At 46.2% G+C, this 23,093-nt stretch overlaps 22 non-coding genes across 22 annotated transcripts; all 22 read right to left on the bottom strand.

Moving 5' to 3' along the window:
* Positions 1-693: 693 nt before the first annotated feature.
* Positions 694-835, bottom strand: LOC149277827 (U4 spliceosomal RNA). The gene has a single exon (XR_016278835.1). It is a non-coding gene; the product is annotated as a U4 spliceosomal RNA (small nuclear RNA).
* An 890-nt stretch (positions 836-1,725) lies between these two features.
* On the bottom strand, positions 1,726-1,867 carry LOC149277826 (U4 spliceosomal RNA). Its single transcript, XR_016278834.1, has one exon. It is a non-coding gene; the product is annotated as a U4 spliceosomal RNA (small nuclear RNA).
* An 886-nt stretch (positions 1,868-2,753) lies between these two features.
* On the bottom strand, positions 2,754-2,895 carry LOC149277825 (U4 spliceosomal RNA). Its single transcript, XR_016278833.1, has one exon. It is a non-coding gene; the product is annotated as a U4 spliceosomal RNA (small nuclear RNA).
* An 890-nt stretch (positions 2,896-3,785) lies between these two features.
* On the bottom strand, positions 3,786-3,927 carry LOC149277824 (U4 spliceosomal RNA). Its single transcript, XR_016278832.1, has one exon. It is a non-coding gene; the product is annotated as a U4 spliceosomal RNA (small nuclear RNA).
* An 890-nt stretch (positions 3,928-4,817) lies between these two features.
* LOC149277823 (U4 spliceosomal RNA) lies at positions 4,818-4,959 on the bottom strand. Its single transcript, XR_016278831.1, has one exon. It is a non-coding gene; the product is annotated as a U4 spliceosomal RNA (small nuclear RNA).
* Positions 4,960-5,849: 890 nt separating this feature from the next.
* LOC149277822 (U4 spliceosomal RNA) lies at positions 5,850-5,991 on the bottom strand. Its single transcript, XR_016278830.1, has one exon. It is a non-coding gene; the product is annotated as a U4 spliceosomal RNA (small nuclear RNA).
* Positions 5,992-6,879: 888 nt separating this feature from the next.
* Positions 6,880-7,021, bottom strand: LOC149277821 (U4 spliceosomal RNA). The gene has a single exon (XR_016278828.1). It is a non-coding gene; the product is annotated as a U4 spliceosomal RNA (small nuclear RNA).
* An 888-nt stretch (positions 7,022-7,909) lies between these two features.
* LOC149277820 (U4 spliceosomal RNA) lies at positions 7,910-8,051 on the bottom strand. Its single transcript, XR_016278827.1, has one exon. It is a non-coding gene; the product is annotated as a U4 spliceosomal RNA (small nuclear RNA).
* Positions 8,052-8,939: 888 nt separating this feature from the next.
* LOC149277819 (U4 spliceosomal RNA) lies at positions 8,940-9,081 on the bottom strand. Its single transcript, XR_016278826.1, has one exon. It is a non-coding gene; the product is annotated as a U4 spliceosomal RNA (small nuclear RNA).
* An 890-nt stretch (positions 9,082-9,971) lies between these two features.
* LOC149277818 (U4 spliceosomal RNA) lies at positions 9,972-10,113 on the bottom strand. The gene has a single exon (XR_016278824.1). It is a non-coding gene; the product is annotated as a U4 spliceosomal RNA (small nuclear RNA).
* Positions 10,114-11,003: 890 nt separating this feature from the next.
* LOC149277817 (U4 spliceosomal RNA) lies at positions 11,004-11,145 on the bottom strand. Its single transcript, XR_016278823.1, has one exon. It is a non-coding gene; the product is annotated as a U4 spliceosomal RNA (small nuclear RNA).
* An 890-nt stretch (positions 11,146-12,035) lies between these two features.
* Positions 12,036-12,177, bottom strand: LOC149277816 (U4 spliceosomal RNA). The gene has a single exon (XR_016278822.1). It is a non-coding gene; the product is annotated as a U4 spliceosomal RNA (small nuclear RNA).
* Positions 12,178-13,067: 890 nt separating this feature from the next.
* Positions 13,068-13,209, bottom strand: LOC149277815 (U4 spliceosomal RNA). The gene has a single exon (XR_016278821.1). It is a non-coding gene; the product is annotated as a U4 spliceosomal RNA (small nuclear RNA).
* Positions 13,210-14,099: 890 nt separating this feature from the next.
* Positions 14,100-14,241, bottom strand: LOC149277814 (U4 spliceosomal RNA). Its single transcript, XR_016278820.1, has one exon. It is a non-coding gene; the product is annotated as a U4 spliceosomal RNA (small nuclear RNA).
* An 878-nt stretch (positions 14,242-15,119) lies between these two features.
* Positions 15,120-15,261, bottom strand: LOC149277813 (U4 spliceosomal RNA). Its single transcript, XR_016278819.1, has one exon. It is a non-coding gene; the product is annotated as a U4 spliceosomal RNA (small nuclear RNA).
* Positions 15,262-16,151: 890 nt separating this feature from the next.
* On the bottom strand, positions 16,152-16,293 carry LOC149277812 (U4 spliceosomal RNA). The gene has a single exon (XR_016278818.1). It is a non-coding gene; the product is annotated as a U4 spliceosomal RNA (small nuclear RNA).
* Positions 16,294-17,183: 890 nt separating this feature from the next.
* Positions 17,184-17,325, bottom strand: LOC149277811 (U4 spliceosomal RNA). The gene has a single exon (XR_016278817.1). It is a non-coding gene; the product is annotated as a U4 spliceosomal RNA (small nuclear RNA).
* An 890-nt stretch (positions 17,326-18,215) lies between these two features.
* LOC149277810 (U4 spliceosomal RNA) lies at positions 18,216-18,357 on the bottom strand. Its single transcript, XR_016278816.1, has one exon. It is a non-coding gene; the product is annotated as a U4 spliceosomal RNA (small nuclear RNA).
* An 890-nt stretch (positions 18,358-19,247) lies between these two features.
* Positions 19,248-19,389, bottom strand: LOC149277809 (U4 spliceosomal RNA). The gene has a single exon (XR_016278815.1). It is a non-coding gene; the product is annotated as a U4 spliceosomal RNA (small nuclear RNA).
* Positions 19,390-20,279: 890 nt separating this feature from the next.
* LOC149277808 (U4 spliceosomal RNA) lies at positions 20,280-20,421 on the bottom strand. Its single transcript, XR_016278813.1, has one exon. It is a non-coding gene; the product is annotated as a U4 spliceosomal RNA (small nuclear RNA).
* An 890-nt stretch (positions 20,422-21,311) lies between these two features.
* Positions 21,312-21,453, bottom strand: LOC149277807 (U4 spliceosomal RNA). Its single transcript, XR_016278812.1, has one exon. It is a non-coding gene; the product is annotated as a U4 spliceosomal RNA (small nuclear RNA).
* An 890-nt stretch (positions 21,454-22,343) lies between these two features.
* On the bottom strand, positions 22,344-22,485 carry LOC149277806 (U4 spliceosomal RNA). Its single transcript, XR_016278811.1, has one exon. It is a non-coding gene; the product is annotated as a U4 spliceosomal RNA (small nuclear RNA).
* Between the last annotated feature and the right edge of the window lie 608 nt (positions 22,486-23,093).

Genomic DNA, 23,093 nt, shown 5'->3' with positions numbered 1-23,093 from the left:
GCAAAATGCAAACGAGGTCTCACCTCTACTTTCTGGGACAAAATGCACACTTTCACCTCATGGTGCTGAAAGGCACTCCCAACTGTCAAGGATCATAAAAAAATCCACACCTCTCTGATGAAATTGGCATAGCTGGTCCTTTGTGACGACGACGACTCGCACACTCGGCTCGGGATACAACATGGAGATATGACAGATGGATATGAGGTAGGTCAACACGACGGGCTGCAACGCGAAGGTCCACAGCAGGGCACGTCATCCAATGGCTTCTTACAAGGGGAAGATAGATTCTGGTGGATGACGTGCTGCTGCATACATGGGAGCTTCTTCCTGTACTTTCTTTAAACCAAAAAAGGGAAAGCTTCAGTGAAAAGTCATTAAGGCCTTTCAGTCACCATTTCCCTTCAAGGGGTGGGACGTGTTCTTCCAGGGTTGGCAGCAAGACGATTCTCCAAAGAATGAGCACTACTTCCTGCTCTTTTGCTCTTACGAGGATATTGCTTGCTTGTAGGAGAGCTCTGGTATGAAAAAAACCCGTGCAGAACTTTCCGAACCCGCCACAAAAACACAAGCCAGGTGAAGAAAGTAACGCGTGGTAGATGTGCAGAGTTCTTTGCCACTCTTTCATGGCCCACAGCAGCCAAGCTTTCAAAGACTTAAGGTGATTCATCTGTTTTTAACCAGGCATGCCAGTCTCACAAGAGACTATCAAAAATTGCCATTGCTGACTATTTTTCAAGTCATCATGGCGGGGTATTGGGAATAGTTTTCAATTAGCAATAATCACGCCTCGGTTAACACCTCATGGGCTATGATACTGCCACTGCGCAAAGCTAACCTTCTGGCTGCTTTGGTAGATAATGCATGCCCAATGAGCGCTCATTAAGGTTTTGGCTAGGCATAGGTGGACATTGAGCCAGAGCAGAGCATTGTGGGAACTGTTATGCTAATTAAACTGGCATTTGACAAAGGTGTCTCTAGAAAAGGCCCAGAAGGAAACATTTTCCCAGAGAAAAGCCCCAGATCTTTAAGGCAAAATGCAAACGAGGTCTCACCTCTACTTTCTGGGACAAAATGCACACTTTCACCTCATGGTGCTGAAAGGCACTCCCAACTGTCAAGGATCATAAAAAAATCCACACCTCTCTGATGAAATTGGCATAGCTGGTCCTTTGTGACGACGACGACTCGCACACTCGGCTCGGGATACAACATGGAGATATGACAGATGGATATGAGGTAGGTCAACACGACGGGCTGCAACGCGAAGGTCCACAGCAGGGCACGTCATCCAATGGCTTCTTACAAGGGGAAGATAGATTCTGGTGGATGACGTGCTGCTGCATACATGGGAGCTTCTTCCTGTACTTTCTTTAAACCAAAAAAGGGAAAGCTTCAGTGAAAAGTCATTAAGGCCTTTCAGTCACCATTTCCCTTCAAGGGGTGGGACGTGTTCTTCCAGGGTTGGCAGCAAGACGATTCTCCAAAGAATGAGCACTACTTCCTGCTCTTTTGCTCTTACGAGGATATTGCTTGCTTGTAGGAGAGCTCTGGTATGAAAAAAACCCGTGCAGAACTTTCCGAACCCGTCACAAAAACACAAGCCAGGTGAAGAAAGTAACGCGTGGTAGATGTGCAGAGTTCTTTGCCACTCTTTCATGGCCCACAGCAGCCAAGCTTTCAAAGACTTAAGGTGATTCATCTGTTTTTAACCAGGCATGCCAGTCTCACAAGAGACTATCAAAAATTGCCATTGCTGACTATTTTTCAAGTCATCATGGCGGGGTATTGGGAATAGTTTTCAATTAGCAATAATCACGCCTCGGTTAACACCTCATGGGCTATGATACTGCCACTGCGCAAAGCTAACCTTCTGGCTGCTTTGGTAGATAATGCATGCCCAATGAGCGCTCATTAAGGTTTTGGCTAGGCATAGGTGGACATTGAGCCAGAGCAGAGCATTGTGGGAGCTGTTATGCTAATTAAACTGGCATTTGACAAAGGTGTCTCTAGAAAAGGCCCAGAAGGAAACATTTTCCCAGAGAAAAGCCCCAGATCTTTAAGGCAAAATGCAAACGAGGTCTCACCTCTACTTTCTGGGACAAAATGCACACTTTCACCTCATGGTGCTGAAAGGCACTCCCAACTGTCAAGGATCATAAAAAAATCCACACCTCTCTGATGAAATTGGCATAGCTGGTCCTTTGTGACGACGACGACTCGCACACTCGGCTCGGGATACAACATGGAGATATGACAGATGGATATGAGGTAGGTCAACACGACGGGCTGCAACGCGAAGGTCCACAGCAGGGCACGTCATCCAATGGCTTCTTACAAGGGGAAGATAGATTCTGGTGGATGACGTGCTGCTGCATACATGGGAGCTTCTTCCTGTACTTTCTTTAAACCAAAAAAGGGAAAGCTTCAGTTAAAAGTCATTAAGGCCTTTTAGTCACCATTTCCCTTCAAGGGGTGGGACGTGTTCTTCCAGGGTTGGCAGCAAGACGATTCTCCAAAGAATGAGCACTACTTCCTGCTCTTTTGCTCTTACGAGGATATTGCTTGCTTGTAGGAGAGCTCTGGTATGAAAAAAACCCGTGCAGAACTTTCCGAACCCGTCACAAAAACACAAGCCAGGTGAAGAAAGTAACGCGTGGTAGATGTGCAGAGTTCTTTGCCACTCTTTCATGGCCCACAGCAGCCAAGCTTTCAAAGACTTAAGGTGATTCATCTGTTTTTAGGCATGCCAGTCTCACAAGAGACTATCAAAAATTGCCATTGCTGACTATTTTTCAAGTCATCATGGCGGGGTATTGGGAATAGTTTTCAATTAGCAATAATCACGCCTCGGTTAACACCTCATGGGCTATGATACTGCCACTGCGCAAAGCTAACCTTCTGGCTGCTTTGGTAGATAATGCATGCCCAATGAGCGCTCATTAAGGTTTTGGCTAGGCATAGGTGGACATTGAGCCAGAGCAGAGCATTGTGGGAACTGTTATGCTAATTAAACTGGCATTTGACAAAGGTGTCTCTAGAAAAGGCCCAGAAGGAAACATTTTCCCAGAGAAAAGCCCCAGATCTTTAAGGCAAAATGCAAACGAGGTCTCACCTCTACTTTCTGGGACAAAATGCACACTTTCACCTCATGGTGCTGAAAGGCACTCCCAACTGTCAAGGATCATAAAAAAATCCACACCTCTCTGATGAAATTGGCATAGCTGGTCCTTTGTGACGACGACGACTCGCACACTCGGCTCGGGATACAACATGGAGATATGACAGATGGATATGAGGTAGGTCAACACGACGGGCTGCAACGCGAAGGTCCACAGCAGGGCACGTCATCCAATGGCTTTTTACAAGGGGAAGATAGATTCTGGTGGATGACGTGCTGCTGCATACATGGGAGCTTCTTCCTGTACTTTCTTTAAACCAAAAAAGGGAAAGCTTCAGTGAAAAGTCATTAAGGCCTTTCAGTCACCATTTCCCTTCAAGGGGTGGGACGTGTTCTTCCAGGGTTGGCAGCAAGACGATTCTCCAAAGAATGAGCACTACTTCCTGCTCTTTTGCTCTTACGAGGATATTGCTTGCTTGTAGGAGAGCTCTGGTATGAAAAAAACCCGTGCAGAACTTTCCGAACCCGCCACAAAAACACAAGCCAGGTGAAGAAAGTAACGCGTGGTAGATGTGCAGAGTTCTTTGCCACTCTTTCATGGCCAACAGCAGCCAAGCTTTCAAAGACTTAAGGTGATTCATCTGTTTTTAACCAGGCATGCCAGTCTCACAAGAGACTATCAAAAATTGCCATTGCTGACTATTTTTCAAGTCATCATGGCGGGGTATTGGGAATAGTTTTCAATTAGCAATAATCACGCCTCGGTTAACACCTCATGGGCTATGATACTGCCACTGCGCAAAGCTAACCTTCTGGCTGCTTTGGTAGATAATGCATGCCCAATGAGCGCTCATTAAGGTTTTGGCTAGGCATAGGTGGACATTGAGCCAGAGCAGAGCATTGTGGGAACTGTTATGCTAATTAAACTGGCATTTGACAAAGGTGTCTCTAGAAAAGGCCCAGAAGGAAACATTTTCCCAGAGAAAAGCCCCAGATCTTTAAGGCAAAATGCAAACGAGGTCTCACCTCTACTTTCTGGGACAAAATGCACACTTTCACCTCATGGTGCTGAAAGGCACTCCCAACTGTCAAGGATCATAAAAAAATCCACACCTCTCTGATGAAATTGGCATAGCTGGTCCTTTGTGACGACGACGACTCGCACACTCGGCTCGGGATACAACATGGAGATATGACAGATGGATATGAGGTAGGTCAACACGACGGGCTGCAACGCGAAGGTCCACAGCAGGGCACGTCATCCAATGGCTTTTTACAAGGGGAAGATAGATTCTGGTGGATGACGTGCTGCTGCATACATGGGAGCTTCTTCCTGTACTTTCTTTAAACCAAAAAAGGGAAAGCTTCAGTGAAAAGTCATTAAGGCCTTTCAGTCACCATTTCCCTTCAAGGGGTGGGACGTGTTCTTCCAGGGTTGGCAGCAAGACGATTCTCCAAAGAATGAGCACTACTTCCTGCTCTTTTGCTCTTACGAGGATATTGCTTGCTTGTAGGAGAGCTCTGGTATGAAAAAAACCCGTGCAGAACTTTCCGAACCCGCCACAAAAACACAAGCCAGGTGAAGAAAGTAACGCGTGGTAGATGTGCAGAGTTCTTTGCCACTCTTTCATGGCCAACAGCAGCCAAGCTTTCAAAGACTTAAGGTGATTCATCTGTTTTTAACCAGGCATGCCAGTCTCACAAGAGACTATCAAAAATTGCCATTGCTGACTATTTTTCAAGTCATCATGGCGGGGTATTGGGAATAGTTTTCAATTAGCAATAATCACGCCTCGGTTAACACCTCATGGGCTATGATACTGCCACTGCGCAAAGCTAACCTTCTGGCTGCTTTGGTAGATAATGCATGCCCAATGAGCGCTCATTAAGGTTTTGGCTAGGCATAGGTGGACATTGAGCCAGAGCAGAGCATTGTGGGAACTGTTATGCTAATTAAACTGGCATTTGACAAAGGTGTCTCTAGAAAAGGCCCAGAAGGAAACATTTTCCCAGAGAAAAGCCCCAGATCTTTAAGGCAAAATGCAAACGAGGTCTCACCTCTACTTTCTGGGACAAAATGCACACTTTCACCTCATGGTGCTGAAAGGCACTCCCAACTGTCAAGGATCATAAAAAAATCCACACCTCTCTGATGAAATTGGCATAGCTGGTCCTTTGTGACGACGATGACTCGCACACTCGGCTCGGGATACAACATGGAGATATGACAGATGGATATGAGGTAGGTCAACACGACGGGCTGCAACGCGAAGGTCCACAGCAGGGCACGTCATCCAATGGCTTTTTACAAGGGGAAGATAGATTCTGGTGGATGACGTGCTGCTGCATACATGGGAGCTTCTTCCTGTACTTTCTTTAAACCAAAAAAGGGAAAGCTTCAGTGAAAAGTCATTAAGGCCTTTCAGTCACCATTTCCCTTCAAGGGGTGGGACGTGTTCTTCCAGGGTTGGCAGCAAGACGATTCTCCAAAGAATGAGCACTACTTCCTGCTCTTTTGCTCTTACGAGGATATTGCTTGCTTGTAGGAGAGCTCTGGTATGAAAAAAACCCGTGCAGAACTTTCCGAACCCGCCACAAAAACACAAGCCAGGTGAAGAAAGTAACGCGTGGTAGATGTGCAGAGTTCTTTGCCACTCTTTCATGGCCCACAGCAGCCAAGCTTTCAAAGACTTAAGGTGATTCATCTGTTTTTAACCAGGCATGCCAGTCTCACAAGAGACTATCAAAAATTGCCATTGCTGACTATTTTTCAAGTCATCATGGCGGGGTATTGGGAATAGTTTTCAATTAGCAATAATCACGCCTCGGTTAACACCTCATGGGCTATGATACTGCCACTGCGCAAAGCTAACCTTCTGGCTGCTTTGGTAGATAATGCATGCCCAATGAGCGCTCATTAAGGTTTTGGCTAGGCATAGGTGGACATTGAGCCAGAGCAGAGCATTGTGGGAACTGTTATGCTAATTAAACTGGCATTTGACAAAGGTGTCTCTAGAAAAGGCCCAGAAGGAAACATTTTCCCAGAGAAAAGCCCCAGATCTTTAAGGCAAAATGCAAACGAGGTCTCACCTCTACTTTCTGGGACAAAATGCACACTTTCACCTCATGGTGCTGAAAGGCACTCCCAACTGTCAAGGATCATAAAAAAATCCATACCTCTCTGATGAAATTGGCATAGCTGGTCCTTTGTGACGACGACGACTCGCACACTCGGCTCGGGATACAACATGGAGATATGACAGATGGATATGAGGTAGGTCAACACGACGGGCTGCAACGCGAAGGTCCACAGCAGGGCACGTCATCCAATGGCTTCTTACAAGGGGAAGATAGATTCTGGTGGATGACGTGCTGCTGCATACATGGGAGCTTCTTCCTGTACTTTCTTTAAACCAAAAAAGGGAAAGCTTCAGTGAAGTCATTAAGGCCTTTCAGTCACCATTTCCCTTCAAGGGGTGGGACGTGTTCTTCCAGGGTTGGCAGCAAGACGATTCTCCAAAGAATGAGCACTACTTCCTGCTCTTTTGCTCTTACGAGGATATTGCTTGCTTGTAGGAGAGCTCTGGTATGAAAAAAACCCGTGCAGAACTTTCCGAACCCGTCACAAAAACACAAGCCAGGTGAACAAAGTAACGCGTGGTAGATGTGCAGAGTTCTTTGCCACTCTTTCATGGCCCACAGCAGCCAAGCTTTCAAAGACTTAAGGTGATTCATCTGTTTTTAACCAGGCATGCCAGTCTCACAAGAGACTATCAAAAATTGCCATTGCTGACTATTTTTCAAGTCATCATGGCGGGGTATTGGGAATAGTTTTCAATTAGCAATAATCACGCCTCGGTTAACACCTCATGGGCTATGATACTGCCACTGCGCAAAGCTAACCTTCTGGCTGCTTTGGTAGATAATGCATGCCCAATGAGCGCTCATTAAGGTTTTGGCTAGGCATAGGTGGACATTGAGCCAGAGCAGAGCATTGTGGGAACTGTTATGCTAATTAAACTGGCATTTGACAAAGGTGTCTCTAGAAAAGGCCCAGAAGGAAACATTTTCCCAGAGAAAAGCCCCAGATCTTTAAGGCAAAATGCAAACGAGGTCTCACCTCTACTTTCTGGGACAAAATGCACACTTTCACCTCATGGTGCTGAAAGGCACTCCCAACTGTCAAGGATCATAAAAAAATCCATACCTCTCTGATGAAATTGGCATAGCTGGTCCTTTGTGACGACGACGACTCGCACACTCGGCTCGGGATACAACATGGAGATATGACAGATGGATATGAGGTAGGTCAACACGACGGGCTGCAACGCGAAGGTCCACAGCAGGGCACGTCATCCAATGGCTTCTTACAAGGGGAAGATAGATTCTGGTGGATGACGTGCTGCTGCATACATGGGAGCTTCTTCCTGTACTTTCTTTAAACCAAAAAAGGGAAAGCTTCAGTGAAGTCATTAAGGCCTTTCAGTCACCATTTCCCTTCAAGGGGTGGGACGTGTTCTTCCAGGGTTGGCAGCAAGACGATTCTCCAAAGAATGAGCACTACTTCCTGCTCTTTTGCTCTTACGAGGATATTGCTTGCTTGTAGGAGAGCTCTGGTATGAAAAAAACCCGTGCAGAACTTTCCGAACCCGTCACAAAAACACAAGCCAGGTGAAGAAAGTAACGCGTGGTAGATGTGCACAGTTCTTTGCCACTCTTTCATGGCCCACAGCAGCCAAGCTTTCAAAGACTTAAGGTGATTCATCTGTTTTTAACCAGGCATGCCAGTCTCACAAGAGACTATCAAAAATTGCCATTGCTGACTATTTTTCAAGTCATCATGGCGGGGTATTGGGAATAGTTTTCAATTAGCAATAATCACGCCTCGGTTAACACCTCATGGGCTATGATACTGCCACTGCGCAAAGCTAACCTTCTGGCTGCTTTGGTAGATAATGCATGCCCAATGAGCGCTCATTAAGGTTTTGGCTAGGCATAGGTGGACATTGAGCCAGAGCAGAGCATTGTGGGAACTGTTATGCTAATTAAACTGGCATTTGACAAAGGTGTCTCTAGAAAAGGCCCAGAAGGAAACATTTTCCCAGAGAAAAGCCCCAGATCTTTAAGGCAAAATGCAAACGAGGTCTCACCTCTACTTTCTGGGACAAAATGCACACTTTCACCTCATGGTGCTGAAAGGCACTCCCAACTGTCAAGGATCATAAAAAAATCCATACCTCTCTGATGAAATTGGCATAGCTGGTCCTTTGTGACGACGACGACTCGCACACTCGGCTCGGGATACAACATGGAGATATGACAGATGGATATGAGGTAGGTCAACACGACGGGCTGCAACGCGAAGGTCCACAGCAGGGCACGTCATCCAATGGCTTCTTACAAGGGGAAGATAGATTCTGGTGGATGACGTGCTGCTGCATACATGGGAGCTTCTTCCTGTACTTTCTTTAAACCAAAAAAGGGAAAGCTTCAGTGAAGTCATTAAGGCCTTTCAGTCACCATTTCCCTTCAAGGGGTGGGACGTGTTCTTCCAGGGTTGGCAGCAAGACGATTCTCCAAAGAATGAGCACTACTTCCTGCTCTTTTGCTCTTACGAGGATATTGCTTGCTTGTAGGAGAGCTCTGGTATGAAAAAAACCCGTGCAGAACTTTCCGAACCCGTCACAAAAACACAAGCCAGGTGAAGAAAGTAATGCGTGGTAGATGTGCACAGTTCTTTGCCACTCTTTCATGGCCCACAGCAGCCAAGCTTTCAAAGACTTAAGGTGATTCATCTGTTTTTAACCAGGCATGCCAGTCTCACAAGAGACTATCAAAAATTGCCATTGCTGACTATTTTTCAAGTCATCATGGCGGGGTATTGGGAATAGTTTTCAATTAGCAATAATCACGCCTCGGTTAACACCTCATGGGCTATGATACTGCCACTGCGCAAAGCTAACCTTCTGGCTGCTTTGGTAGATAATGCATGCCCAATGAGCGCTCATTAAGGTTTTGGCTAGGCATAGGTGGACATTGAGCCAGAGCAGAGCATTGTGGGAACTGTTATGCTAGTTAAACTGGCATTTGACAAAGGTGTCTCTAGAAAAGGCCCAGAAGGAAACATTTTCCCAGAGAAAAGCCCCAGATCTTTAAGGCAAAATGCAAACGAGGTCTCACCTCTACTTTCTGGGACAAAATGCACACTTTCACCTCATGGTGCTGAAAGGCACTCCCAACTGTCAAGGATCATAAAAAAATCCACACCTCTCTGATGAAATTGGCATAGCTGGTCCTTTGTGACGACGACGACTCGCACACTCGGCTCGGGATACAACATGGAGATATGACAGATGGATATGAGGTAGGTCAACACGACGGGCTGCAACGCGAAGGTCCACAGCAGGGCACGTCATCCAATGGCTTCTTACAAGGGGAAGATAGATTCTGGTGGATGACGTGCTGCTGCATACATGGGAGCTTCTTCCTGTACTTTCTTTAAACCAAAAAAGGGAAAGCTTCAGTGAAAAGTCATTAAGGCCTTTCAGTCACCATTTCCCTTCAAGGGGTGGGACGTGTTCTTCCAGGGTTGGCAGCAAGACGATTCTCCAAAGAATGAGCACTACTTCCTGCTCTTTTGCTCTTACGAGGATATTGCTTGCTTGTAGGAGAGCTCTGGTATGAAAAAAACCCGTGCAGAACTTTCCGAACCCGTCACAAAAACACAAGCCAGGTGAAGAAAGTAACGCGTGGTAGATGTGCAGAGTTCTTTGCCACTCTTTCATGGCCCACAGCAGCCAAGCTTTCAAAGACTTAAGGTGATTCATCTGTTTTTAACCAGGCATGCCAGTCTCACAAGAGACTATCAAAAATTGCCATTGCTGACTATTTTTCAAGTCATCATGGCGGGGTATTGGGAATAGTTTTCAATTAGCAATAATCACGCCTCGGTTAACACCTCATGGGCTATGATACTGCCACTGCGCAAAGCTAACCTTCTGGCTGCTTTGGTAGATAATGCATGCCCAATGAGCGCTCATTAAGGTTTTGGCTAGGCATAGGTGGACATTGAGCCAGAGCAGAGCATTGTGGGAACTGTTATGCTAATTAAACTGGCATTTGACAAAGGTGTCTCTAGAAAAGGCCCAGAAGGAAACATTTTCCCAGAGAAAAGCCCCAGATCTTTAAGGCAAAATGCAAACGAGGTCTCACCTCTACTTTCTGGGACAAAATGCACACTTTCACCTCATGGTGCTGAAAGGCACTCCCAACTGTCAAGGATCATAAAAAAATCCACACCTCTCTGATGAAATTGGCATAGCTGGTCCTTTGTGACGACGACGACTCGCACACTCGGCTCGGGATACAACATGGAGATATGACAGATGGATATGAGGTAGGTCAACACGACGGGCTGCAACGCGAAGGTCCACAGCAGGGCACGTCATCCAATGGCTTCTTACAAGGGGAAGATAGATTCTGGTGGATGACGTGCTGCTGCATACATGGGAGCTTCTTCCTGTACTTTCTTTAAACCAAAAAAGGGAAAGCTTCAGTGAAAAGTCATTAAGGCCTTTCAGTCACCATTTCCCTTCAAGGGGTGGGACGTGTTCTTCCAGGGTTGGCAGCAAGACGATTCTCCAAAGAATGAGCACTACTTCCTGCTCTTTTGCTCTTACGAGGATATTGCTTGCTTGTAGGAGAGCTCTGGTATGAAAAAAATCCGTGCAGAACTTTCCGAACCCGTCACAAAAACACAAGCCAGGTGAAGAAAGTAACGCGTGGTAGATGTGCAGAGTTCTTTGCCACTCTTTCATGGCCCACAGCAGCCAAGCTTTCAAAGACTTAAGGTGATTCATCTGTTTTTAACCAGGCATGCCAGTCTCACAAGAGACTATCAAAAATTGCCATTGCTGACTATTTTTCAAGTCATCATGGCGGGGTATTGGGAATAGTTTTCAATTAGCAATAATCACGCCTCGGTTAACACCTCATGGGCTATGATACTGCCACTGCGCAAAGCTAACCTTCTGGCTGCTTTGGTAGATAATGCATGCCCAATGAGCGCTCATTAAGGTTTTGGCTAGGCATAGGTGGACATTGAGCCAGAGCAGAGCATTGTGGGAACTGTTATGCTAATTAAACTGGCATTTGACAAAGGTGTCTCTAGAAAAGGCCCAGAAGGAAACATTTTCCCAGAGAAAAGCCCCAGATCTTTAAGGCAAAATGCAAACGAGGTCTCACCTCTACTTTCTGGGACAAAATGCACACTTTCACCTCATGGTGCTGAAAGGCACTCCCAACTGTCAAGGATCATAAAAAAATCCACACCTCTCTGATGAAATTGGCATAGCTGGTCCTTTGTGACGACGACGACTCGCACACTCGGCTCGGGATACAACATGGAGATATGACAGATGGATATGAGGTAGGTCAACACGACGGGCTGCAACGCGAAGGTCCACAGCAGGGCACGTCATCCAATGGCTTCTTACAAGGGGAAGATAGATTCTGGTGGATGACGTGCTGCTGCATACATGGGAGCTTCTTCCTGTACTTTCTTTAAACCAAAAAAGGGAAAGCTTCAGTGAAAAGTCATTAAGGCCTTTCAGTCACCATTTCCCTTCAAGGGGTGGGACGTGTTCTTCCAGGGTTGGCAGCAAGACGATTCTCCAAAGAATGAGCACTACTTCCTGCTCTTTTGCTCTTACGAGGATATTGCTTGCTTGTAGGAGAGCTCTGGTATGAAAAAAACCCGTGCAGAACTTTCCGAACCCGTCACAAAAACACAAGCCAGGTGAAGAAAGTAACGCGTGGTAGATGTGCAGAGTTCTTTGCCACTCTTTCATGGCCCACAGCAGCCAAGCTTTCAAAGACTTAAGGTGATTCATCTGTTTTTAACCAGGCATGCCAGTCTCACAAGAGACTATCAAAAATTGCCATTGCTGACTATTTTTCAAGTCATCATGGCGGGGTATTGGGAATAGTTTTCAATTAGCAATAATCACGCCTCGGTTAACACCTCATGGGCTATGATACTGCCACTGCGCAAAGCTAACCTTCTGGCTGCTTTGGTAGATAATGCATGCCCAATGAGCGCTCATTAAGGTTTTGGCTAGGCATAGGTGGACATTGAGCCAGAGCAGAGCATTGTGGGAACTGTTATGCTAATTAAACTGGCATTTGACAAAGGTGTCTCTAGAAAAGGCCCAGAAGGAAACATTTTCCCAGAGAAAAGCCCCAGATCTTTAAGGCAAAATGCAAACGAGGTCTCACCTCTACTTTCTGGGACAAAATGCACACTTTCACGTCATGGTGCTGAAAGGCACTCCCAACTGTCAAGGATCATAAAAAAATCCACACCTCTCTGATGAAATTGGCATAGCTGGTCCTTTGTGACGACGACGACTCGCACACTCGGCTCGGGATACAACATGGAGATATGACAGATGGATATGAGGTAGGTCAACACGACGGGCTGCAACGCGAAGGTCCACAGCAGGGCACGTCATCCAATGGCTTCTTACAAGGGGAAGATAGATTCTGGTGGATGACGTGCTGCTGCATACATGGGAGCTTCTTCCTGTACTTTCTTTAAACCAAAAAAGGGAAAGCTTCAGTGAAAAGTCATTAAGGCCTTTCAGTCACCATTTCCCTTCAAGGGGTGGGACGTGTTCTTCCAGGGTTGGCAGCAAGACGATTCTCCAAAGAATGAGCACTACTTCCTGCTCTTTTGCTCTTACGAGGATATTGCTTGCTTGTAGGAGAGCTCTGGTATGAAAAAAATCCGTGCAGAACTTTCCGAACCCGCCACAAAAACACAAGCCAGGTGAAGAAAGTAACGCGTGGTAGATGTGCAGAGTTCTTTGCCACTCTTTCATGGCCCACAGCAGCCAAGCTTTCAAAGACTTAAGGAGATTCATCTGTTTTTAACCAGGCATGCCAGTCTCACAAGAGACTATCAAAAATTGCCATTGCTGACTATTTTTCAAGTCATCATGGCGGGGTATTGGGAATAGTTTTCAATTAGCAATAATCACGCCTCGGTTAACACCTCATGGGCTATGATACTGCCACTGCGCAAAGCTAACCTTCTGGCTGCTTTGGTAGATAATGCATGCCCAATGAGCGCTCATTAAGGTTTTGGCTAGGCATAGGTGGACATTGAGCCAGAGCAGAGCATTGTGGGAACTGTTATGCTAATTAAACTGGCATTTGACAAAGGTGTCTCTAGAAAAGGCCCAGAAGGAAACATTTTCCCAGAGAAAAGCCCCAGATCTTTAAGGCAAAATGCAAACGAGGTCTCACCTCTACTTTCTGGGACAAAATGCACACTTTCACCTCATGGTGCTGAAAGGCACTCCCAACTGTCAAGGATCATAAAAAAATCCACACCTCTCTGATGAAATTGGCATAGCTGGTCCTTTGTGACGACGACGACTCGCACACTCGGCTCGGGATACAACATGGAGATATGACAGATGGATATGAGGTAGGTCAACACGACGGGCTGCAACGCGAAGGTCCACAGCAGGGCACGTCATCCAATGGCTTCTTACAAGGGGAAGATAGATTCTGGTGGATGACGTGCTGCTGCATACATGGGAGCTTCTTCCTGTACTTTCTTTAAACCAAAAAAGGGAAAGCTTCAGTGAAAAGTCATTAAGGCCTTTCAGTCACCATTTCCCTTCAAGGGGTGGGACGTGTTCTTCCAGGGTTGGCAGCAAGACGATTCTCCAAAGAATGAGCACTACTTCCTGCTCTTTTGCTCTTACGAGGATATTGCTTGCTTGTAGGAGAGCTCTGGTATGAAAAAAACCCGTGCAGAACTTTCCGAACCCGTCACAAAAACACAAGCCAGGTGAAGAAAGTAACGCGTGGTAGATGTGCAGAGTTCTTTGCCACTCTTTCATGGCCCACAGCAGCCAAGCTTTCAAAGACTTAAGGAGATTCATCTGTTTTTAACCAGGCATGCCAGTCTCACAAGAGACTATCAAAAATTGCCATTGCTGACTATTTTTCAAGTCATCATGGCGGGGTATTGGGAATAGTTTTCAATTAGCAATAATCACGCCTCGGTTAACACCTCATGGGCTATGATACTGCCACTGCGCAAAGCTAACCTTCTGGCTGCTTTGGTAGATAATGCATGCCCAATGAGCGCTCATTAAGGTTTTGGCTAGGCATAGGTGGACATTGAGCCAGAGCAGAGCATTGTGGGAACTGTTATGCTAATTAAACTGGCATTTGACAAAGGTGTCTCTAGAAAAGGCCCAGAAGGAAACATTTTCCCAGAGAAAAGCCCCAGATCTTTAAGGCAAAATGCAAACGAGGTCTCACCTCTACTTTCTGGGACAAAATGCACACTTTCACCTCATGGTGCTGAAAGGCACTCCCAACTGTCAAGGATCATAAAAAAATCCACACCTCTCTGATGAAATTGGCATAGCTGGTCCTTTGTGACGACGACGACTCGCACACTCGGCTCGGGATACAACATGGAGATATGACAGATGGATATGAGGTAGGTCAACACGACGGGCTGCAACGCGAAGGTCCACAGCAGGGCACGTCATCCAATGGCTTCTTACAAGGGGAAGATAGATTCTGGTGGATGACGTGCTGCTGCATACATGGGAGCTTCTTCCTGTACTTTCTTTAAACCAAAAAAGGGAAAGCTTCAGTGAAAAGTCATTAAGGCCTTTCAGTCACCATTTCCCTTCAAGGGGTGGGACGTGTTCTTCCAGGGTTGGCAGCAAGACGATTCTCCAAAGAATGAGCACTACTTCCTGCTCTTTTGAGGATATTGCTTGCTTGTAGGAGAGCTCTGGTATGAAAAAAACCCGTGCAGAACTTTCCGAACCCGTCACAAAAACACAAGCCAGGTGAAGAAAGTAACGCGTGGTAGATGTGCAGAGTTCTTTGCCACTCTTTAATGGCCCACAGCAGCCAAGCTTTCAAAGACTTAAGGTGATTCATCTGTTTTTAGGCATGCCAGTCTCACAAGAGACTATCAAAAATTGCCATTGCTGACTATTTTTCAAGTCATCATGGCGGGGTATTGGGAATAGTTTTCAATTAGCAATAATCACGCCTCGGTTAACACCTCATGGGCTATGATACTGCCACTGCGCAAAGCTAACCTTCTGGCTGCTTTGGTAGATAATGCATGCCCAATGAGCGCTCATTAAGGTTTTGGCTAGGCATAGGTGGACATTGAGCCAGAGCAGAGCATTGTGGGAACTGTTATGCTAATTAAACTGGCATTTGACAAAGGTGTCTCTAGAAAAGGCCCAGAAGGAAACATTTTCCCAGAGAAAAGCCCCAGATCTTTAAGGCAAAATGCAAACGAGGTCTCACCTCTACTTTCTGGGACAAAATGCACACTTTCACCTCATGGTGCTGAAAGGCACTCCCAACTGTCAAGGATCATAAAAAAATCCACACCTCTCTGATGAAATTGGCATAGCTGGTCCTTTGTGACGACGACGACTCGCACACTCGGCTCGGGATACAACATGGAGATATGACAGATGGATATGAGGTAGGTCAACACGACGGGCTGCAACGCGAAGGTCCACAGCAGGGCACGTCATCCAATGGCTTCTTACAAGGGGAAGATAGATTCTGGTGGATGACGTGCTGCTGCATACATGGGAGCTTCTTCCTGTACTTTCTTTAAACCAAAAAAGGGAAAGCTTCAGTGAAAAGTCATTAAGGCCTTTCAGTCACCATTTCCCTTCAAGGGGTGGGACGTGTTCTTCCAGGGTTGGCAGCAAGACGATTCTCCAAAGAATGAGCACTACTTCCTGCTCTTTTGCTCTTACGAGGATATTGCTTGCTTGTAGGAGAGCTCTGGTATGAAAAAAACCCGTGCAGAACTTTCCGAACCCGTCACAAAAACACAAGCCAGGTGAAGAAAGTAACGCGTGGTAGATGTGCAGAGTTCTTTGCCACTCTTTCATGGCCCACAGCAGCCAAGCTTTCAAAGACTTAAGGTGATTCATCTGTTTTTAACCAGGCATGCCAGTCTCACAAGAGACTATCAAAAATTGCCATTGCTGACTATTTTTCAAGTCATCATGGCGGGGTATTGGGAATAGTTTTCAATTAGCAATAATCACGCCTCGGTTAACACCTCATGGGCTATGATACTGCCACTGCGCAAAGCTAACCTTCTGGCTGCTTTGGTAGATAATGCATGCCCAATGAGCGCTCATTAAGGTTTTGGCTAGGCATAGGTGGACATTGAGCCAGAGCAGAGCATTGTGGGAACTGTTATGCTAATTAAACTGGCATTTGACAAAGGTGTCTCTAGAAAAGGCCCAGAAGGAAACATTTTCCCAGAGAAAAGCCCCAGATCTTTAAGGCAAAATGCAAACGAGGTCTCACCTCTACTTTCTGGGACAAAATGCACACTTTCACCTCATGGTGCTGAAAGGCACTCCCAACTGTCAAGGATCATAAAAAAATCCACACCTCTCTGATGAAATTGGCATAGCTGGTCCTTTGTGACGACGACGACTCGCACACTCGGCTCGGGATACAACATGGAGATATGACAGATGGATATGAGGTAGGTCAACACGACGGGCTGCAACGCGAAGGTCCACAGCAGGGCACGTCATCCAATGGCTTCTTACAAGGGGAAGATAGATTCTGGTGGATGACGTGCTGCTGCATACATGGGAGCTTCTTCCTGTACTTTCTTTAAACCAAAAAAGGGAAAGCTTCAGTGAAAAGTCATTAAGGCCTTTCAGTCACCATTTCCCTTCAAGGGGTGGGACGTGTTCTTCCAGGGTTGGCAGCAAGACGATTCTCCAAAGAATGAGCACTACTTCCTGCTCTTTTGCTCTTACGAGGATATTGCTTGCTTGTAGGAGAGCTCTGGTATGAAAAAAACCCGTGCAGAACTTTCCGAACCCGTCACAAAAACACAAGCCAGGTGAAGAAAGTAACGCGTGGTAGATGTGCAGAGTTCTTTGCCACTCTTTCATGGCCCACAGCAGCCAAGCTTTCAAAGACTTAAGGTGATTCATCTGTTTTTAACCAGGCATGCCAGTCTCACAAGAGACTATCAAAAATTGCCATTGCTGACTATTTTTCAAGTCATCATGGCGGGGTATTGGGAATAGTTTTCAATTAGCAATAATCACGCCTCGGTTAACACCTCATGGGCTATGATACTGCCACTGCGCAAAGCTAACCTTCTGGCTGCTTTGGTAGATAATGCATGCCCAATGAGCGCTCATTAAGGTTTTGGCTAGGCATAGGTGGACATTGAGCCAGAGCAGAGCATTGTGGGAACTGTTATGCTAATTAAACTGGCATTTGACAAAGGTGTCTCTAGAAAAGGCCCAGAAGGAAACATTTTCCCAGAGAAAAGCCCCAGATCTTTAAGGCAAAATGCAAACGAGGTCTCACCTCTACTTTCTGGGACAAAATGCACACTTTCACCTCATGGTGCTGAAAGGCACTCCCAACTGTCAAGGATCATAAAAAAATCCACACCTCTCTGATGAAATTGGCATAGCTGGTCCTTTGTGACGACGACGACTCGCACACTCGGCTCGGGATACAACATGGAGATATGACAGATGGATATGAGGTAGGTCAACACGACGGGCTGCAACGCGAAGGTCCACAGCAGGGCACGTCATCCAATGGCTTCTTACAAGGGGAAGATAGATTCTGGTGGATGACGTGCTGCTGCATACATGGGAGCTTCTTCCTGTACTTTCTTTAAACCAAAAAAGGGAAAGCTTCAGTGAAAAGTCATTAAGGCCTTTCAGTCACCATTTCCCTTCAAGGGGTGGGACGTGTTCTTCCAGGGTTGGCAGCAAGACGATTCTCCAAAGAATGAGCACTACTTCCTGCTCTTTTGCTCTTACGAGGATATTGCTTGCTTGTAGGAGAGCTCTGGTATGAAAAAAACCCGTGCAGAACTTTCCGAACCCGTCACAAAAACACAAGCCAGGTGAAGAAAGTAACGCGTGGTAGATGTGCAGAGTTCTTTGCCACTCTTTCATGGCCCACAGCAGCCAAGCTTTCAAAGACTTAAGGAGATTCATCTGTTTTTAACCAGGCATGCCAGTCTCACAAGAGACTATCAAAAATTGCCATTGCTGACTATTTTTCAAGTCATCATGGCGGGGTATTGGGAATAGTTTTCAATTAGCAATAATCACGCCTCGGTTAACACCTCATGGGCTATGATACTGCCACTGCGCAAAGCTAACCTTCTGGCTGCTTTGGTAGATAATGCATGCCCAATGAGCGCTCATTAAGGTTTTGGCTAGGCATAGGTGGACATTGAGCCAGAGCAGAGCATTGTGGGAACTGTTATGCTAATTAAACTGGCATTTGACAAAGGTGTCTCTAGAAAAGGCCCAGAAGGAAACATTTTCCCAGAGAAAAGCCCCAGATCTTTAAGGCAAAATGCAAACGAGGTCTCACCTCTACTTTCTGGGACAAAATGCACACTTTCACCTCATGGTGCTGAAAGGCACTCCCAACTGTCAAGGATCATAAAAAAATCCACACCTCTCTGATGAAATTGGCATAGCTGGTCCTTTGTGACGACGACGACTCGCACACTCGGCTCGGGATACAACATGGAGATATGACAGATGGATATGAGGTAGGTCAACACGACGGGCTGCAACGCGAAGGTCCACAGCAGGGCACGTCATCCAATGGCTTCTTACAAGGGGAAGATAGATTCTGGTGGATGACGTGCTGCTGCATACATGGGAGCTTCTTCCTGTACTTTCTTTAAACCAAAAAAGGGAAAGCTTCAGTGAAAAGTCATTAAGGCCTTTCAGTCACCATTTCCCTTCAAGGGGTGGGACGTGTTCTTCCAGGGTTGGCAGCAAGACGATTCTCCAAAGAATGAGCACTACTTCCTGCTCTTTTGCTCTTACGAGGATATTGCTTGCTTGTAGGAGAGCTCTGGTATGAAAAAAACCCGTGCAGAACTTTCCGAACCCGTCACAAAAACACAAGCCAGGTGAAGAAAGTAACGCGTGGTAGATGTGCAGAGTTCTTTGCCACTCTTTCATGGCCCACAGCAGCCAAGCTTTCAAAGACTTAAGGAGATTCATCTGTTTTTAACCAGGCATGCCAGTCTCACAAGAGACTATCAAAAATTGCCATTGCTGACTATTTTTCAAGTCATCATGGCGGGGTATTGGGAATAGTTTTCAATTAGCAATAATCACGCCTCGGTTAACACCTCATGGGCTATGATACTGCCACTGCGCAAAGCTAACCTTCTGGCTGCTTTGGTAGATAATGCATGCCCAATGAGCGCTCATTAAGGTTTTGGCTAGGCATAGGTGGACATTGAGCCAGAGCAGAGCATTGTGGGAACTGTTATGCTAATTAAACTGGCATTTGACAAAGGTGTCTCTAGAAAAGGCCCAGAAGGAAACATTTTCCCAGAGAAAAGCCCCAGATCTTTAAGGCAAAATGCAAACGAGGTCTCACCTCTACTTTCTGGGACAAAATGCACACTTTCACCTCATGGTGCTGAAAGGCACTCCCAACTGTCAAGGATCATAAAAAAATCCACACCTCTCTGATGAAATTGGCATAGCTGGTCCTTTGTGACGACGACGACTCGCACACTCGGCTCGGGATACAACATGGAGATATGACAGATGGATATGAGGTAGGTCAACACGACGGGCTGCAACGCGAAGGTCCACAGCAGGGCACGTCATCCAATGGCTTCTTACAAGGGGAAGATAGATTCTGGTGGATGACGTGCTGCTGCATACATGGGAGCTTCTTCCTGTACTTTCTTTAAACCAAAAAAGGGAAAGCTTCAGTGAAAAGTCATTAAGGCCTTTCAGTCACCATTTCCCTTCAAGGGGTGGGACGTGTTCTTCCAGGGTTGGCAGCAAGACGATTCTCCAAAGAATGAGCACTACTTCCTGCTCTTTTGCTCTTACGAGGATATTGCTTGCTTGTAGGAGAGCTCTGGTATGAAAAAAACCCGTGCAGAACTTTCCGAACCCGTCACAAAAACACAAGCCAGGTGAAGAAAGTAACGCGTGGTAGATGTGCAGAGTTCTTTGCCACTCTTTCATGGCCCACAGCAGCCAAGCTTTCAAAGACTTAAGGAGATTCATCTGTTTTTAACCAGGCATGCCAGTCTCACAAGAGACTATCAAAAATTGCCATTGCTGACTATTTTTCAAGTCATCATGGCGGGGTATTGGGAATAGTTTTCAATTAGCAATAATCACGCCTCGGTTAACACCTCATGGGCTATGATACTGCCACTGCGCAAAGCTAACCTTCTGGCTGCTTTGGTAGATAATGCATGCCCAATGAGCGCTCATTAAGGTTTTGGCTAGGCATAGGTGGACATTGAGCCAGAGCAGAGCATTGTGGGAACTGTTATGCTAATTAAACTGGCATTTGACAAAGGTGTCTCTAGAAAAGGCCCAGAAGGAAACATTTTCCCAGAGAAAAGCCCCAGATCTTTAAGGCAAAATGCAAACGAGGTCTCACCTCTACTTTCTGGGACAAAATGCACACTTTCACCTCATGGTGCTGAAAGGCACTCCCAACTGTCAAGGATCATAAAAAAATCCACACCTCTCTGATGAAATTGGCATAGCTGGTCCTTTGTGACGACGACGACTCGCACACTCGGCTCGGGATACAACATGGAGATATGACAGATGGATATGAGGTAGGTCAACACGACGGGCTGCAACGCGAAGGTCCACAGCAGGGCACGTCATCCAATGGCTTCTTACAAGGGGAAGATAGATTCTGGTGGATGACGTGCTGCTGCATACATGGGAGCTTCTTCCTGTACTTTCTTTAAACCAAAAAAGGGAAAGCTTCAGTGAAAAGTCATTAAGGCCTTTCAGTCACCATTTCCCTTCAAGGGGTGGGACGTGTTCTTCCAGGGTTGGCAGCAAGACGATTCTCCAAAGAATGAGCACTACTTCCTGCTCTTTTGCTCTTACGAGGATATTGCTTGCTTGTAGGAGAGCTCTGGTATGAAAAAAACCCGTGCAGAACTTTCCGAACCCGTCACAAAAACACAAGCCAGGTGAAGAAAGTAACGCGTGGTAGATGTGCAGAGTTCTTTGCCACTCTTTCATGGCCCACAGCAGCCAAGCTTTCAAAGACTTAAGGTGATTCATCTGTTTTTAACCAGGCATGCCAGTCTCACAAGAGACTATCAAAAATTGCCATTGCTGACTATTTTTCAAGTCATCATGGCGGGGTATTGGGAATAGTTTTCAATTAGCAATAATCACGCCTCGGTTAACACCTCATGGGCTATGATACTGCCACTGCGCAAAGCTAACCTTCTGGCTGCTTTGGTAGATAATGCATGCCCAATGAGCGCTCATTAAGGTTTTGGCTAGGCATAGGTGGACATTGAGCCAGAGCAGAGCATTGTGGGAACTGTTATGCTAATTAAACTGGCATTTGACAAAGGTGTCTCTAGAAAAGGCCCAGAAGGAAACATTTTCCCAGAGAAAAGCCCCAGATCTTTAAGGCAAAATGCAAACGAGGTCTCACCTCTACTTTCTGGGACAAAATGCACACTTTCACCTCATGGTGCTGAAAGGCACTCCCAACTGTCAAGGATCATAAAAAAATCCACACCTCTCTGATGAAATTGGCATAGCTGGTCCTTTGTGACGACGACGACTCGCACACTCGGCTCGGGATACAACATGGAGATATGACAGATGGATATGAGGTAGGTCAACACGACGGGCTGCAACGCGAAGGTCCACAGCAGGGCACGTCATCCAATGGCTTCTTACAAGGGGAAGATAGATTCTGGTGGATGACGTGCTGCTGCATACATGGGAGCTTCTTCCTGTACTTTCTTTAAACCAAAAAAGGGAAAGCTTCAGTGAAAAGTCATTAAGGCCTTTCAGTCACCATTTCCCTTCAAGGGGTGGGACGTGTTCTTCCAGGGTTGGCAGCAAGACGATTCTCCAAAGAATGAGCACTACTTCCTGCTCTTTTGCTCTTACGAGGATATTGCTTGCTTGTAGGAGAGCTCTGGTATGAAAAAAACCCGTGCAGAACTTTCCGAACCCGTCACAAAAACACAAGCCAGGTGAAGAAAGTAACGCGTGGTAGATGTGCAGAGTTCTTTGCCACTCTTTCATGGCCCACAGCAGCCAAGCTTTCAAAGACTTAAGGAGATTCATCTGTTTTTAACCAGGCATGCCAGTCTCACAAGAGACTATCAAAAATTGCCATTGCTGACTATTTTTCAAGTCATCATGGCGGGGTATTGGGAATAGTTTTCAATTAGCAATAATCACGCCTCGGTTAACACCTCATGGGCTATGATACTGCCACTGCGCAAAGCTAACCTTCTGGCTGCTTTGGTAGATAATGCATGCCCAATGAGCGCTCATTAAGGTTTTGGCTAGGCATAGGTGGACATTGAGCCAGAGCAGAGCATTGTGGGAACTGTTATGCTAATTAAACTGGCATTTGACAAAGGTGTCTCTAGAAAAGGCCCAGAAGGAAACATTTTCCCAGAGAAAAGCCCCAGATCTTTAAGGCAAAATGCAAACGAGGTCTCACCTCTACTTTCTGGGACAAAATGCACACTTTCACGTCATGGTGCTGAAAGGCACTCCCAACTGTCAAGGATCATAAAAAAATCCACACCTCTCTGATGAAATTGGCATAGCTGGTCCTTTGTGACGACGACGACTCGCACACTCGGCTCGGGATACAACATGGAGATATGACAGATGGATATGAGGTAGGTCAACACGACGGGCTGCAACGCGAAGGTCCACAGCAGGGCACGTCATCCAATGGCTTCTTACAAGGGGAAGATAGATTCTGGTGGATGACGTGCTGCTGCATACATGGGAGCTTCTTCCTGTACTTTCTTTAAACCAAAAAAGGGAAAGCTTCAGTGAAAAGTCATTAAGGCCTTTCAGTCACCATTTCCCTTCAAGGG

This window comes from Sceloporus occidentalis, unplaced genomic scaffold, assembly GCF_023333645.1.
Source record: "Sceloporus occidentalis isolate IW3139 unplaced genomic scaffold, rSceOcc1.0.p SCAF_206, whole genome shotgun sequence".
Lineage (NCBI taxonomy): Eukaryota > Metazoa > Chordata > Lepidosauria > Squamata > Phrynosomatidae > Sceloporus > Sceloporus occidentalis.
The sequence above is the reverse complement of the archived record's forward strand: the minus strand, read 5'-3'. Positions and strand labels throughout refer to the sequence as shown.